The 17582-nt window shown below is 41.8% G+C and overlaps 1 pseudogene; it reads right to left on the minus strand.

Annotated features, from left to right (window-relative positions):
* Positions 1 to 13213: 13213 nt before the first annotated feature.
* LOC120563725 lies at positions 13214 to 14387 on the minus strand (annotated as a pseudogene).
* Between the last annotated feature and the right edge of the window lie 3195 nt (positions 14388 to 17582).

A 17582-nucleotide genomic window follows, 5' to 3' on the forward strand; every position in this document is an offset into this window, starting at 1 on the left:
CTATATGTTAATAACGGAGCATTTCATGAATAACAGTATTGGAAGCAAGTATACTTTAAAAAGTAATTAGTTACAGTTACTAGTTACTTACTAATAAACTAAATTAGTTATTCAGTTAGAAATTATAAAAGTAATTAGATACTTCAGAAAGTAACTATTGCGTTACTTTCAAGTACATTTTAAATGCTCAAATGTGACCCCACCTCCACCCCTCTTTAACGGACCTTGAAATACATGTTCATGTTCAATTATTTATGATAAATCTGAATGTTATAATGAAATGGACATTTAATAGAATACATTACTAACAGAAAAGATTTACACAAATCTATAATTTTAATGTTGCTGTGGGACAAAGTGAGACTAGCCTCCAATCAAATGCCATGCATGTAGATATTCTGTTTATATAGTGGATCGATACAAATAACACAACTGACTCTCTTGTGTTGTTTGGTGTGTGTTTCCAACTATCGTGCTTTCGAACACCGCCCAACTCTACCTCTGATTGGCTTACCATGACATTTAACTCAACCTCAGCCAATCGTCAGCATTCATGCGCTCGTCTCGTGCACTGCCCACTAACCAAGGAAGAACAGTAAAATAAATCTCAGAGATCTAGTGTCTGGTGGAAGAAAAGTAAGTAATGGTGTAATGACGATATTAAGATGGGAAAAGTAATCAATTACATTACTCGTTACTGAAAGAAGTAACTCCGTTAGTACACGAGTTATTTATAACGCCATTATTCCCATCACTGTGACTCAATTCATTGTTTGGCCAGAAACAGGCCTTCTCTTGTTTGTGAACGAAGACGCTTCTTAAGCAAGTTTTATCTTGAAGCTTTCACCTGCCTGGGTGAAAACCAGGAATCCTAACCACCAGACCATATGGGACTGACATGTTGAATTAGAACAGTGATTTTATGAATAAACCTATAGCTATGGCAGAAACAGGACACTTAAATACATACATCACTTGTTGATAAAACACAGCAACAATTACGGTATGGTCTATCAGTCAGGATTCTGGCTATCACCGCCATGATGTCTAGTTACATAGTTTGAGTGGTTCATATCAGGCTACCGTAGGGTCCATATCTACAACCTACAGTCTTACCTATGTCCGTATGTCCCTGCAATTACCTGCATTCAAAATGTTACTAAGGCTGAATCCGAATCCTCCCCTTATCCCTTTGTCTTTGTCTTATCCCTAACATTAGGCCCTACACGCAGAGTGCTAAGGGCTAGGGGAGGAGACATATCCCTAAGAAATCGGACACTACTTGGTTACGGTTACGTCATCAAGCATTGTAACGTTAGCAAACTAGCCATTTTAAAAACGTTTCAATAAGAACATGGTTGCAACTATATATGTACAGGACTGTGTAGCGCACACAAAAAAACCGTGCGTAATTTTTAAAACTATTCTTTAAGCCGAGAATACTTACATTTCTCTCCGGTTGACCCGGCAGCCATGTTCCTTGTTGTGCAATGTGGCGAAGTAAGGTCGCGTTCTTACTGCCGTTGGAAGGGACATCTGACCCTCCCCTAAGCCCTAACACTCGATCAAGACGAGGGATTCGGACAGCACTAGCTCGCACGTGAACGCGCACAACGAGGGATAAGACAAAGGGTTAGGGATAAGGGGAGGATTCGGTTCAGCCTTAAAGCTACATAGTGTAAGAATTTCTCCCATCTAAATCAGCATCAAGATGGAGGTGCTACATGGGGTTTGCAGAAACAACAAAAAACAAAAAATACACAATGTAGGTTTAAGTAAAAGTACAAAACTTGTTGGGTGTCTGTATAGTTCAGTCGGTAGAAGGGGTGGACCATATATAAAGGGTTTACTCCTCAACGCAGTGGGCCCGGGTTGAACTCTGACCTGTGGCCCTTTGCATCTCATTCCCCCTCTCTAAAGTGATGCCCTGTACTCAAATATGTCAGTCATTGCTTGGAACTATGGACCACAGTCTTTTTTATGGCACCTCCAATTTCAAATTTTTACTCATTTAACAGCAGAAGTTTGGGACTTTGCTTCCAAAAATCTCCAAAATTATACAGTAAAAATGTTTGATTTTCAGTATGGGTGTAGTCACAGATGTCCTCTACTCAAATATATCATCATGTCATTGCCTGGAACTATGGAGCAAAGTCCTTTTATAGCACCTTAAGTTTCAGATTTGAACGATCATTTTACCCTAGAAATGTGGGACTTTAACGTCCGAAAATCTCCAAATTTATACCGTTTAATTGCTTGATTTTAAATATGGGTGTAGTCAGAGGTGTCCCCTGAAATAAATCCTTGTCTGGATTTATTCATTGTTAATGTTGTATTCTTGTAAACTCAAACTATGCATTCCTTTCACAATTATTAATATTAATAGGAAACTGGAGGTGCCATAAAAAAACTTTGGTCCATAGTTCCAGGCACTGACTGACATATTTGAGTACAGGGCATCACTTAATACACTCATACTGAAAATCTAACATTTTTAATGTATAATTTTGGAGATTTTGGAAGCAAAGTCCCATACTTCTGCTGTAAAATATAAATGTAAAATGTAAAACACAGAAATTACTTATTTGTTTTGTATAAAGGACAGACACAGGTTACATATGTTTTACTTCTGGTAAATATAATCCGTTAATCTAGATTTTATACGTACGTTGTATTAACACCTTATTTTGAAAACCGAAGTAGTCCCATGTCATGCGTCATCTCTCTAACCCGTTACTCTACTACTGGTGTCAGTACCGATCCGTTCCACCGGCGCAATCCGTTCTGCGGCATGTGCAAGATGACCAGTATGCCATGACGGTAGGCGCAGATGATAATGCTGCGTTCATGCCACTACCACTTCGGAATAACCATAGACAGTATATAAGCATTGTATATAAGGGAATAACGGCACCGCTTCCACCTGCACGATCCGTTCTGCGCATGCTCAAGATGTTAGTTTAGCTAACGGTTAATTTGGCTAACCGCTAGCTTTTTATTTATTTATTTTTTTATTTTAATTAACAGGTACAACATAATCAGGTACAGTATAAAGTCTTACTACAAACTTACTGGAGCATATCGGGGAGAAATATAGCATACATAAACGTACAGAAGAACATGGGGCATGATATATCAGACAAAAAATAAAATAAAATAAAATAAATAATAATATTTAACAAACTCAAAAGCAATATAAATCAAAAGGACAATTATTCAATAAGCATGTTTATAAAAGGAGACAGTTTCCCTGCATTCTTGTTATTAATCAACAGTAAAGATTTATAGAAAAGTTTCAACTCATTCCTCCAATGAGTGATATTAGGATTAATCTTGAGAAAACGACATATGTGTATGAAATGTTTGCTAAACAGAATTACATTGTTAATGCCAAAATCATTATGATCATTGCGAAAAATACCAAATTTTATATCATTAATTGAAAGGTTCATTATCTGAATTCCTTTAGATACAAACAATTGAATAAGGTCCAGTCAAAATCTTTGAACAACTTCACACAAATAAAAAGATGATCCAAATCTTCGGGTTCATTTTTACAAAATCTACAATCCATCCATTTTAAATTTCTGTTTTAAGAAAACATTAGTCGGATAAATCCTATTCATAATTTTAAATTGCATTTCTTTCACCTTTGGCGGAGAGGAAATTTTAAATAATTACATCTGATTTTTTTAATTATCTTTTACTGAAGTCTTTGAGAATATAATCTCTTTTGAGAGAACTTGTTTGGCAATTACGTAAAGAATTTCTGTTATACTTGTTATTGCATTTGTGATTCTGAAGATTAATACCATTAATACAAAGTTGTCTTAAGGAGGGAATGATTTTTGAGTGTATTATATCCTGTTTAATCATAGCTACAAGTGATACTGGGAGAGCTTTCACAATCTGTTTAAACTTCTTTTGGGTACATTTGATTTGAAATTTGTCACAGAAATCTACATGTTGTAAGATATTACCTTCCACATCCATAAAGTGAGCAATTGCCCAGACACCTTTAGAAAACCATTCTGGAATGAAAAAGACTTCCATTTATCAATATATATCTATTATTCCAAATAGGTGTATTGTGTGTGTGTGAAATTATGTTTGAATATTAGTTTCCAATACAGAAGGACCTGTTGGTGAAAATCTGACAATTTTATAGGAAGTTTCTTAACATCAAAATCACATTTTAAAAGAACAACCAATACCACCTACTTTTCAAAAATCCAATTGGGAATATAAGACCACAATGAATTTTGATTTTGCATATAGCTTTTCAACCATCTAATTTTCAACATTCCATTCATACAGTCAAAATCTATTGCATTACCACCTCTATCCTCATAATCTCTAATTAAATCCCTGCTTGGCAATATGCTTTATGACATTTATTTCAAATGGAAATCAAGATTTAGTTTGTTAATAGTTTTAACAGTTTGAGGAGCTATTGGGAGAGAGTAAGCTGGATATATTAATCTAGATAAACTGTCCATTTTAGTCAATAATATTCTACACAAAAATGGAAAGATCTCTTTGTAGCCATCTATTTAGAAATTATTTACAATTATCAACATTATCTTTTATGTTTCGCTTGTCAGAGATTGCTTTATCTTTAGTCATACAACGCCTACGTATTTGACTTCTTTTTAATCTTTATGTTGTATAATGATTGCATGGATTGGTCTTTTAAAGGCAATAATTCACCAGCCCCTATAATATGACCACGCCCACTTACTCAGGCCACGCCCCCTTTTCATAACATTTCAACCGTTTAAGGTACACCCTGGTGTGAGGTATCATTGAACTCAGCAGAGACTTCTTTCTTCATTGGTGATGGTTTGGCCCGCCCCTATGTTTAGGCCACGCCCCTTTTATGACTAATGACCCTTTTAATGTAGACCCTTGTGTGAGGTATCATTGAACTCAGCAGCGACTTCCTTCTTCATCGCTGATGGTTTGACCGCCCCCTATGTTTAAGCCACGCCCCTTTCATACATGTTGACCCATTTAAGGTAGAGTCTTGTGTGAGGTACCATTCATCTCAGCAGAGGCTTCATTTTTAATTGGTGATGGTTGGACCCGCCCCCTATGCTTTAGCCACGCCCCCTTTCACAGCTAATGAACCGTGTAGTGAGAGTCTTGTGTGAGGTATCGTTGAACTTCGGGCGGGAGTTCCCCTTGTCGTTGGTGACGGTTTTGGCGGTCCGAGTGCCGTGAATCCGCGGTGGCAAGGGGCACCGTCCGCCCGGTAACCTGACGCGCCGGAGGCGAGGGGCCGTCCATCGCTGCTTGCAGCTTTAATTAGGGCGCCGACGACATGCGAAGGCCCTATTGAAACTGAAGGAATTATTATTATTTTTTCTTTCTTTCTATTATTAGGGCCGGGCGCCGACAAGGCGAAGCCCTATTGAAACTGAAGGAATTATTGTTTCTTCTTTCTTTCTTTCTATTATTTTCCCGTCAAATGAATTGGCTTTTTGAGGGCCTTAACATATTCAAAAACTCACCAAATTTGGCGGTGCGCATCAAGTCTGGTGAAAATTTCCGTATTTTAAAGGGTTTCGGAATAGGCGCACAAAAATGGCTCGCTAGCGCCCTAGAAAGATTACGAAAATTGAGCCCCTGCAGTGCGTTAACGTAGACTCACGAAACTTGGTACACAAATGTAACATGTCAAGACGTACAAGAAATGTCATTAGAGCCATACCCTAAACCCAACAGGAAGTCCGCCATTTTGATTTCAAAGTTCGAAATTAGTGCGATTTGGGCCATTTCCAAATGTCGTACTTTAACGAACTCCTCCTAGAGATTTCATCCGATCAACTTCAAACTCAGTCTGTGCCATCTTAAGATGTTAAAGATGAAAAGTTGTTAAAAGAAAAACTTTTCGTCATAAGGGGTGGCCGTGGCGGGCGGCCATTTTGTGCGTTTACGCCGCCCGAAACAGGAAGTGGGTGTAACTCGAGGTATACGTTGTCCGATTACCTCGAAACTTTTCAGGATTCATAAGAGTCCGACCCTGAGGACAAATAAAGGCCGATATTTACTTAAAGTCACAGCGCCCCTAGTGGCAACAGGAAGTAGGCCTAAAAGTCAAGGTGCTATACTTTATCGAACTCCTCCTAGAGATTTCATCCGATGGACTTCAAACTTGGTCTGTACCATCCCAACACCTTAACGATGAAAAGTTATTAAAAGAAAAACTTTTCGGTCAGACGGTGTGGGGGGGCGTGGCGGCCATTTTGAGTGTTTAGCGATGAACAAAGAAGTTGTTGTAACTTGAGTGTACGTTTCGTGCGTATCTGCCCGAAATTTCTCACGATGGACAAGGGTCCAGGCCTGAGGACACCTACAGGCCAAAATTGACTTTTGGTCATAGCGCCCCCTGGCCACGGAAATCTGCCTTATCTGACGGCAAACATCATCCGATTTGCATGAAACTCAGAAATGTGGTCTACGTGTGATACTGAGCCGCCCCTATAAGTATGCGCCCGCCCACTTACTCCAGGCCACATCCCCTTTCATAACATTTGATCCGTTTAAGGTAGAGTCTTGTGTGGGTATCATTGAACTCAGCAGAGACTTCCTTCTTCATTGGTGAGGGTTTGGCCCGCCCCTATGTTCACCACGCCCCCTTTCATAACGTTTCAACCGTTTAAGGTATACCCTTGTGTGAGGTATCATTGAACTCAGCAGAGACTTCCTTCTTCATTGGTGATGGTTTAGCCCGCCCCCTATGTTTAAGCCACGCCCCTTTTCATACATGCTGACCCATTTAAGGTAGAGTCTTGTGTGAGGTATCATTCATCTCAGCAGAGGCTTCATTTTTAATTGGTGATTGTTGGACCCGCCCCTATGCTTTAGCCACGCCCCCTTTCACAGCTAATGAACCGTATGACGTAGAATCTTGTGAGAGGTATCGTTGAACTTCGGCAGGGAGTTCCCTTTTTGTTGGTGGACGGTTTTCGGGCGTCTGAGTGCCAGCCGAATTACACGGTCGCAAAGGCCGGCGTCCGCCCGGTAACCCGGCGCACGGCAGCGAGGGCCGGTCCATCGCTGCTTCCGCAGATTTAATTGTTTCTTCTTTCTTTCGTTCTTTCTATTATTATTTTTCCCGTCAAATGAATTGGCTTTTTGAGGGCCTTAACATATTCCAAAAACTCACCAAATTTGGCGCTGGCATCAAGTCTGGTGAAAATGTACGATGTTTTAGGGGTTTTCGGGAATAGGGCGCACAAAATGGCTCGAAGCCGCCCTAGAAAGTTAAGAAAAATTGAGCCCCTGCAGTGCGTTTATTGTAGACTCACGAAACTTGGTACACATATGTAACATGTCAAGATGTACAAAAACTTCATTAGAGCCATACCCTAAACCCAACAGGAAGTCCGCCATTTTGATTTCAAAGTTCGAAATTAGTGCGATTTTGGCCATTTCCACATGTCGTACTTTAACGAACTCCTCCTAGAGATTTCATCCGATCAACTTCAAACTCGGTCTGTGTCATCTTAAGATGTTAAAGATGAAAAGTTGTTAAAAGAAAAACTTTTCGTCATAGGACGGGCCGGGCGGGGCGGCGCATTTTGCGCGCTTTCCGAAACAGTAAGTGGGTGTAACTTCGAAGTGTACGTTGTCCGATTACCTCGAAACTTTTCAGGATTCATAAGAGTCCAACCCTGAGGACAAATAAAGGCCGATATTTACTTAAAGTCATAGCGCCCCTAGTGGCAACAGGAAGTAGGCCTAAAAGTCAAGGTGCTATACTTTAACGAACTTCTCCTAGAGATTTCATCTGATGGACTTCAAACTTGGTCTGTACCATCCCAACACCTTAACGATGAAAAGTTATTAAAAGAAAAACTTTTCGTCAGACGGTGTGTGCGCGGCGTGGCGGCCATTTTGAGTGTTTAGCGATGAACAAAGAAATTGCTGTAACTTGAGTGTACGTTGTCGTTATCTGTCCGAAATTTCAACGATGGACAAAGGTCCAGGCCTGAGGACACCTACAGGCCAAAATTGACTTTTGGTCATAGCGCCCCCCTGGCCACAGGAAATGCGCCTTATATGACAAACATCATCCGATTTACATGAAACTTAGAATGTGTGGTCTACATGTGATACTGATCCGCATCCTATAATATGACCACGCCCACTTACTCCGGCCACGCCCCTTTCATAACATTTGAACCGTTTAAGGTAGCGTCTTGTGTGAGGTGTCATTGAACTCAGCAGAGACTTCTTTCTTCATTGGTGATGGTTTGACCTGCCCCTTATGCTTAAGCCCGGCCCCTTTCTTAAAATTTGAATCATTTAAGATAGACCCTTGTGTGAGGTATCAATGAACTCAGCAGAGACTTCCTTCTTCATTGGTGATGGTTTGGCCCGCCCCTATGCATAAGCCACGCCCCTTTCATAACATTTGAACCGTTTAAGGTAGAGTCTTGTGTGAGGTATCACTGAACTCAGCAGAGACTTCCTTCTTCATTGGTGAGCGCGTTGGCCGCCCCCTATGTTCAAGTCACGCCCCCTTTTATTAGTAATAGCCCGATTGATGTAAACACTTGTGTGAGGTATCATTGAACTCAGCAGAGACTTCCTTCTTCATTGGTGATGGTTTAGCCCGCCCCTATGTTTTAAGCCACGCCCCCTTTCATACATGCTGACCCATTTAAGGTAGAGTCTTGTGTGAGGTATCATTCATCTCAGCAGAGGCTTCATTTTTAATTGGTGATGGTTGGACCCGCCCCCTATGCTTTAGCCACGCCCCTTTCACAGCTAATGAACCGTATGACGTAGAATCTTGTGTGAGCTATTGTTGAACTTCGCGAGGAGTTCCCTTTTCATTGGTGACGGTTTGCGGCGTCTGAGTGCCGCGCAAATTCACGGTTGCAAGGAGCGGCATCTGCCGGTAACCTTAACGTCAAGACGCGAGGGCCGATCCATTGCTGCTCGCAGCTTTAATTATTATTCTTTTCCCGCCAAATGAATTGGCTTTTTGAGGGCCTTAACATATTCAAAAACTCACCAGATTTGGCGGTTGCATCAAGTCTGGTGGAAATTTACGTATTTTAAGGGTTTTTGGGAATAGGCGCTCAAAAATGGCTCGCTTAGCGCCCCCTAGAAAGTTAAGAAAATTGAGCCCCCTGCGTGGTTAACGTAGACTCACGAAACTCGGTACACATATGTATCATGTCAGGATGTACAAAAACTTAATTAGAGCCATACCCTAAACCCAACAGGAAGTCCGCCATTTTGATTTCAAAGTTCGAAATTAGTGCGATTTTGGCCATTTCCACATGTCGTACTTTTAACGAACTCAATTCAATTCAATTCAATTTTATTTATAGTATCAAATCATAACATAGGTTATCTCGAGACACTTTACAGATAGAGTAGGTCTAGACCACACTCTATAATTTACAAAGCAACCAACAATTCCAACAATTACAGTAATTCCCTCAAGAGCAAGCAGTGCGACAGTGGCGAGGAAAAACTCCCTCTTGGGAAGAAACCTCGGACAGACCCAGGCTCTTGGTAGGCGGTGTCTGACGGGCCGGTTGGGGGTGTGATGAACAGTGGCGATAATAGTCACATTAATAATAGAACAGTGACTGGATGTAGCGGGAAGCTGCAGGGTTCAGCAGGAAGCTGCAGGGTTCAGCAGGACGCAGCAGGGCACCGTTGAGCTCAACAAGGAGTGCAGCAGGACCACGGCGACAGCTGGAACCAGGATCTTGGTGCCAACGTTCTCCAAGGAAATACGCTGGGGGAAAAAACATAAGGACTCCGGGGAAACTCCCCAGAAGCTAGGATTAGTAACTAGCATTTCCGGGACGGGATACACGCAAATAGTAATAGTAATAGAGAGGGAGAGGAGAGAGCAGCTCAGTGTGTCAAAGGAAGGAAGTCCCCCGGCAGTCTAGAACTATAACAGCGTAACTATAACAGCGTAACTAAGAGAGACAGGTCATAAGGAGAGGTAGCTTTTTTCGGGCTTAGAACTCTCCCCCTGCCGGATCTGGCTTGGCTGGCCTGCCTCCCTCTACTTTGTTATGTATTATTAATCTAACAATTATGAAGAGAAGCAGTTGGGCCAGTTAGGTGAACACTGCAACTCCTCACTCCCTAACTATAAGCTTTATCAAATAGAAGAGTTTTAAGTTCATTCTTGAAAGCGATTACAGTTTCTGCCCCCCGAACCCAGATCGGGAGCTGGTTCCATAGGAGAGGAGCCTGATAACTGAAGGCTCTGGCTCCCATTCTACTTTTAGAGACTCTAGGTACCACCAGTAACTCTGCATTCTGGGAGCGCAGTGCTCTAGTGGGACAATAGGGTATTAGGAGCTCTTCTAGATATGATGGTGCTAGACCATTTAGAGCTTTGTAGGTCAAGAGAAGGATTTTAAACTCAATCCTGTATTTTACAGGAAGCCAGTGCAGAGAAGCTAATACAGGAGAGATATGATCTCTTTTCTTAGTTCTTGTGAGAACACGCGCTGCAGCATTCTGGATCAGCTGGAGAGTCTTAAGGGACTTATTTGAGCAACCTGACAGTAGGGAATTACAATAGTCCAGCCTAGACGTAACAAATGCATGGACTAGTTTTTCAGCGTCGTTTTGAGACAGGATATTCCTAATTTTGGCAATGTTACGAAGATGGAAAAATGCTGTTCTTGAGGTTTGTTTTAGATTGGCATTAAAGGATATATCTTGATCAAAAATAAATCCTAAATTTCTGACAGTAGTGCTGGAGGCCAGGGCAATACCATCCAGAGTAGCTATGTCTTTAGATAGTGAGGTTCTGAGGTGTTTAGGTCCCAGTACAATAACTTTAGTTTTGTTAGGGTTTAACATCAGAAAATTATATGTCATCCAGGATTTTATATCTCTAATGCACGCTTGAAATTTAGCTAGCTGACTGGTTTCGTCTGGCTTGATTGACAAGTATAATTGGGTGTCATCTGCATAACAGTGAAAGTTAATTGAGTGTTTCCTAATAATATTGCCTAGAGGAAGCATATATAGGGAGAAAAGAATTGGTCCAAGCACTGAGCCTTGAGGAACCCCATGGCTAACTTTAACGTACTTGGAGGATTTATCATTAACGTTAACAAATTGAGATCGATCAGAGAAATAAGACTTAAACCAGCTTAGTGCGATTCCTTTAATGCCAACCAAGTGTTCCAATCTCTGTAACAGGATTGAATGGTCAATCGTGTCAAATGCAGCACTAAGATCTAGTAAAACAAGAATGGAGACAAGTCCTTTGTCTGCAGCAGTTAAAAGGTCGTCACCAGGCCGTCTCTGTGCTATGATGCTTTTTGAATCCTGATTGAAAGTCATCAAATAAACTATTGCTATGTAGAAAATCACATAACTGATTAGCAACCACCTTCTCAAGGATCTTGGATAAAAAGGGGAAGGTTAGATATAGGTCTATAGTTTGCTAAGACCTCAGGATCTAGGGTGGGTTTTTTCAGAAGAGGTTTTATCACAGCTACTTTAAATGACTGCGGTACATAACCTGTTAATAAGGACATATTGATCATATCTAGTAGTGAAGTGTTTACCACGGGTAACGCTTCTTTGAGTAATCTCATTGGGATGGGGTCTAAGAGACAGGTAGATGGTTTAGCTGAGGATATCTTTAACATTAATTGTTGAAGGTCTATAGGATAAAAGCAGTCTAAGTATATGTTGGGACTAGTCGTTATTTCTAGCGACTCTGCGTTTAAAGGTAAACCGTTAAAAGTTGAGGGCAAAAGGTGACGGATTTTATCTCTAATTGTTGTAATTTTATCATTAAAGAAGCTCATAAAGTCATCACTACTCAGAGCTAGAGGAATAGATGGCTCAGTAGAGCTGTGGCTATCTGTCAGCCTGGCTACAGTGCTGAAAAGAAACCTTGGGTTGTTTTTGTTTTCTTCTATTAATGATGAGTAATAGTTTGATCTGGCCTTTCTTAGGGCCTTCCTATAGGTTTTGAGACTTTCTTGCCAATCCAAACGGGATTCTTCCACTTTTGTGGAACGCCACTTACATTCAAGGTTTCGTGAGATTTGTTTTAATTGCGAGTTTGGGAGTTATACCAAGGAGCTATTTTTCCTTTGCTTTATCATCTTCTTTTTCAGGGGAGCAACGGAGTCTAAGGTCGTCCGTAGGCAAAGTCGTAGCACCGTCTACAAATGTATCAATTTGAGAGGGACTGAGGTTAACATACAGGTCCTCTGTTATGTTAAGGCACGACATAGACTGGAATGCTGTTGGAATATCTTCTTTAAATTTAGCTATAGCACTGTCAGATAGGCATCTGGTGTAGAAGCTTTTATCTAATTTAATATAGTCAGGTAGTAAGAATTCGAAAGTGATTAAAGAATGATCTGATAATACCGAATTCTGCGGAAATATTATTAAATCCTCAATTTCAATACCATATGCCAGCACAAGGTCGAGGGTGTGGTTAAAACAGTGCGTCGCCTTGTGCACACTCTGACTGAAACCGATTGAATCCAGTAATGAGTTGAAAGCAGTAGTAAGGCTATTGCTGTCAACGTCGACATGGATATTAAAATCATCTACAATAAGTACTTTGTCTGATTTAAGGACTAAGCATGATAAAAACTCTGAGAATTCAGATAAAAATTCAGAATACTGGACCTGGAGCCCTGTAAATAACAACGAATATAATTGGCTGTAATGTTTTCCATTTTGGATGTTGAAGATTAAGAACAAGACTTTCAAAGGAGTTATAATTTAATTTAGGTTTAGGGGTAATTAACAGGCTTGCATCAAAGATGGCTGCAACTCCTCCTCCTCGGCCTGAGCCTCTAGGAATTTGAGCATTAATATGACTGGGAGGAGTGGCTTCATTTAGACTGACATATTCTTCATGGCCCAGCCAGGTTTCAGTAAGACAAAATAAGTCAATGTTATTATCTGATATCAACTCGTTTACCAATACTGCTTTAGAAGACAGAGATCTAATATTTAATAGTCCACATCTAATTTTCCTATTTTGTTCTATCGTTGCAGTCGTTTTAATTCCAATTAGGTTCTTAGGTATAAGCGCATCTTTTGTTTACCTTTGATTTAACCGATCTGAGCCGGGGGACAGACACCGTGCTTATTAGACTATGAGTGGGTGACTGCTCCAGCGAAGCACAGAGGGCGTAATACTGCACCTCTGATTACTAATATCAAGCTTGGGTTGTCATGGTTTATGCCTGATAAACTCGGTCAGATTTTTGATATGAGGCGGACCGTCCCAGGTGGGATGAATGCGCTCTCTCTCCATCGAGACCAGGCTTTCCCCAGAACGCCCCCAGTTATTCACATAGCCCACATCATTAGCTGGGCACCACCCGACAACCAGCGGTGGAAGGATGACGTGACGGCTGTACATTTCATCATTAGTCAGGTTTGGCAGGGTCCCAGAGAAAAACTACTGAGTCCGACATTGTTTTTGGCGTATACACAAAGTGACTCAACATTCAATTTAGTGATCTCCGATTTACGACCATTACCCCCTATGTGAAGTATGATCTTACTGTATTTACCGGTTCTTTTTGGCCAGCAGCTCTAGATGGGTTTCTATATCGCCCGCTCTGGCCCCGGGGACACATATGACCGTAGGTACTTTAGCTCCGCTACGGGCGCCCGGCTTCACATATCGCAGTATAGAGCTCCCAATAACCAGAATTGGCTTCTCAGCGGGTGTATCACTGAGTAGGAGAACCTGTTAGAGAGGCGAAAGCCGCTCGGTTTAGAGCGACCGTCATCATGTGCACTCCCTGGTCTAGATCTAACGCTTCGCTTCCCTCGGACAATCACCCCACCCTCACCCGGCTGCTCGGGGTCTGCCGGGGGACAGCTAGCAGAAGCTAGAGAAGCTAGAGAAGCTACAGTATGTTTGTCTGCAACTACATGGAGCTGGCTAGCTACGGAAACACACGATTCTGATTCCATGGTGCGGAGCCGTGACTCAAATTACACTAAGCCTTGCCTCCAGAGCAGCGAATATACTACATTTATTACATGTATCGTTATCACTAAAGGAGGCAGAGGAATAGCTAAACATTTGACACACAGAGCAAGAAAGAGCAGGAGAGGGAGGAAGTAGCCATAATGGCTGCGCAAAGTAGCTAACAGCGTTTTAACAATTGTAAATTCAGCGAGTCAGTCACTGTAGGTGAAACTAAGTATAAGTGCTTGAGTAAAACAATTGTAATTCAAATGCAATCCAGGCAATAGCCGCTAATTTAAACAGTAAAGCAGAGTTCAGTAAGTTATTGCCGGAGCAGCAAACTAGCGTTTGTAACACGGGAACACCGGAAGTGACACAATACGCTCACCTTACCGCGCACGCGTAGCAATCCTTGATCCATTTCTGAATGGATCAGCCAAAGAAAACTGTATGAAAACAGCAGTTTTCATTTAAATTATGTAATGTAAAGGTATTTCTGCAATATTTCTTAGTTTTGATAAAGATTTATAAATTTGTTTAACATTCTAGAAATGTTTTATAACAAGAATTAGTTTTAATTGTTAAAATACAGAAAATATTTACAGGAAATGTCTGTATTTGAAAAAAGAATTTTCCTGTAAAAAAATGTGTAAGGTTTTTTACTGTCATTTGACAGTAAGTGTTTGGCAACTTTGCTGCCAGACTTTTTACGTTTTTTAAGTTTTTAATTTACAGTGCACTATCTGCCGACTTTGCCAATGTGTCACAAAACCCACTGTCTGTGAGGCAAACATATGAGCAACGCAAGGCTGATGTTCGTATGGAAGCTTTCTCACCGCGTATCGTGTTTTGGGTGCTGTCTGTGCTGAGTGTGGTGATCTATTGATCCCCATGCCTCCCCACAGACAAAACTGCTGGGGCAGGCATCGGCAGAATGCCTGGTGTCTGTTTTAGCATTGTTAACAGAAATGACTGGAGTTTCCACTCACAGTCAGTGATGTGTGCCACAACACCAATCTCATTGTGATTGCTAAGTCCACTGATCCTTTGTCAGCGCGATATATTCCGCTCCCACCAATACATCTCCTTTTGTTTTGTTTTTTTTCAGTGTGCATTACAGCGGCTGGATTTTTACAGTTTTTTCCAACTGCTTACACACAAAATCTTTTCATGTCACACGATTTTTGAAACCTCTCACTCAAAGTGTAAAACTACCCAGCAAATCTCCAAAATCATAAACATATTTCTCAGCCTTTCACTCAGTTTTCAATTGCATAAAACATGTTTTTCAAAACATTAAAAAATTCTCTACCTAAGACACAAAAATCTAACAGGAACTGACTTGCTTTCCTTTTCTAAACACAACCAATCAATTCAATTTCAATTCAATTTTATTTATAGTATCAACTCATAAAAATAGTTATCTCAAGACACTTTACAGATAGAGTAGGTCTAGACCACACTATAATTTACAAAGAAAACAATAGAAAAAATTCTAATAATTCCCTCAAGAGCAAGCAGTGGCGGGAAAAACTCCCTCTTGGAAGAAACCTGGGACAGACCCAGGCTCTTGGTAGGCGGTGTCTGGCCGGGCGGGGTGGGGATATGATGAACAGTGGCGATAATAGTCAAATTAATAATGGAACAGTGACTTCAAATGGTGTTACAGGATGTAGCGTGGCCCAGCAGAGCATGGATGGACGTAGCAGGAAGCAGCAGGGTTCAGCAGGAAGCAGCAGGGTTCAGCAGGACGCAGTAGGGTTCAGTAGGAAGCAGCTGGGTTCAGCAGGAAGGCAGCAGGGTTCAGCAGGACGCAGCAGGAAGCAGCAGGGTTCAGCAGGAAGCAGCAGGGTTCAGCAGGACGCAGCAGAGTTCAGCAAGAAGCAGCAGGGTTCAGCAGGAAGCAGCAGGGTTCAGCAGGACGCAGCAGGGTTCAGCAGGGCGCCGCGGGGTTCAGCAGGAAGCAGCAGGGTTCAGCAGGACGCAGCAGGGTTCCGCAGGAAGCTGCAGGGTTCAGCAGGAAGCAGCAGGGTTCAGTAGGAAGCAGCATGGTTCAGCAAGAAGCAGCAGGGTTCAGCAGGAAGCAGCAGGGTTCAGCAGGACGCAGAAGGGTTCAGCAGGAAGCTGCAGGGTTCAGCAGGAAGCAGCAGGGTTCAGTAGGAAGCAGCATGGTTCAGCAGAAGCAGCAGGACGCAGCAGGGTTCAGCAGGAAGCTGCAGGGTTCAGCAGGAAGCAGCAGGGTTCAGCAGGAAGCAGCAGGTTCCGCAGGAAGCTGCAGGGTTCAGCAGGAAGCAGCAGGGTTCAGCAGGAAGCAGCAGGGTTCAGCAGGAAGCAGCAGGGTTCGGCAGGAAGCTGCAGGGTTCAGCAGGACGCAGCAGGGTTCAGCAGGAAGCAGCAGGAAGCAGCAGGGTTCAGTAGGAAGCAGCAGGGTTCGGCAGGAAGCAGCAGGGTTCAGCAGGAAGCAGCATGACATTGCAGGGCACCGCGAGCTCAGCAGGGAGTGCGCAGGACCACGGCGACAGCTGGAACCAGGATCTTGGTGCCAACGTTCTCCAAGGAAATACGCTGGGGGAAAAACACAAGGACTCCGGGGAGTAAACTCCCCAGAAGCTAGGATTAGTAACAAGCATTTCTGGGACGGGATGCACACAAATGGTAATAGAAAGGGAGAGGAGAGAGCAGCTCAGTGTGTCAAAGGAAGGAAGTCCCCCGGCAGTCTAGAACTATAACAGCCGTAACTAAGAGAGACAGGCAGTTTAAATCAAAATGCTACACTTATTTACCAGGGCACACACACATGTGCAAACACATTATGTCATAACTGAACACCAATCACTGCTTTAGTATAGGCCTATACAGAGGTCAAAGGTCAGATTACCCGTTTGGAACAATGGATGCAACAATAGACAGAAGAGGAGGAGGAGTAGGAGGAGGAGGGAAGAAGAGGAAGAAGGAGAGCTATCTCTGATGAGATCAGGGCCACACTTATTCATCATGTGATCAACCACAGATTGACCAATGAGAGAAGCCCATCTTGAGCAGCTCTACAGTGGCGTCCATACTGCCTGCAACTATCTTATGACTATTTCAGCATTACTAATCAATCAGACTTTGTTTTACAATTCCACCCCGCCCTGACACAAAACCGCACAAACACTCACAACACACAAAGGCACACACACACACATTCTTTATTCTAAAAATGATACCTTTGGTTTACATATGTCTGTAGTTCTGTGTTCTTCTTGTTTCATACTACTGTATCAATATTTTTTTCTGCTTTTTTTCACAAATCACTTTAACAACTTCTAACCTAATCAAAACTACAAAACATTCTATCATTTTCAGGATTTTAACCTTTTAAATGCCAGTTTATGTATTTGAAGTATTTCATTTTTTTTACAAAAATTATTTTTCCCATATAATGAATAATATCTAGATGGGGCTTTGGTGGGGATTAGAGGCTTGGATATGTCAAAGATAAGCAACAAAATTTGATTGCATTAGTATTTTTACATAGTTCCAGATACTCCCTTTGGACACCTTTGAGGCAAAAATGTACATGTCCAAAAAACTGTTATTAAATCATCATATATCAATATTTGTTTCTGCTTTT

The sequence above is a fragment of the Perca fluviatilis genome, chromosome 8 (genome assembly GCF_010015445.1).
Source record: "Perca fluviatilis chromosome 8, GENO_Pfluv_1.0, whole genome shotgun sequence".
NCBI lineage: Eukaryota > Metazoa > Chordata > Actinopteri > Perciformes > Percidae > Perca > Perca fluviatilis.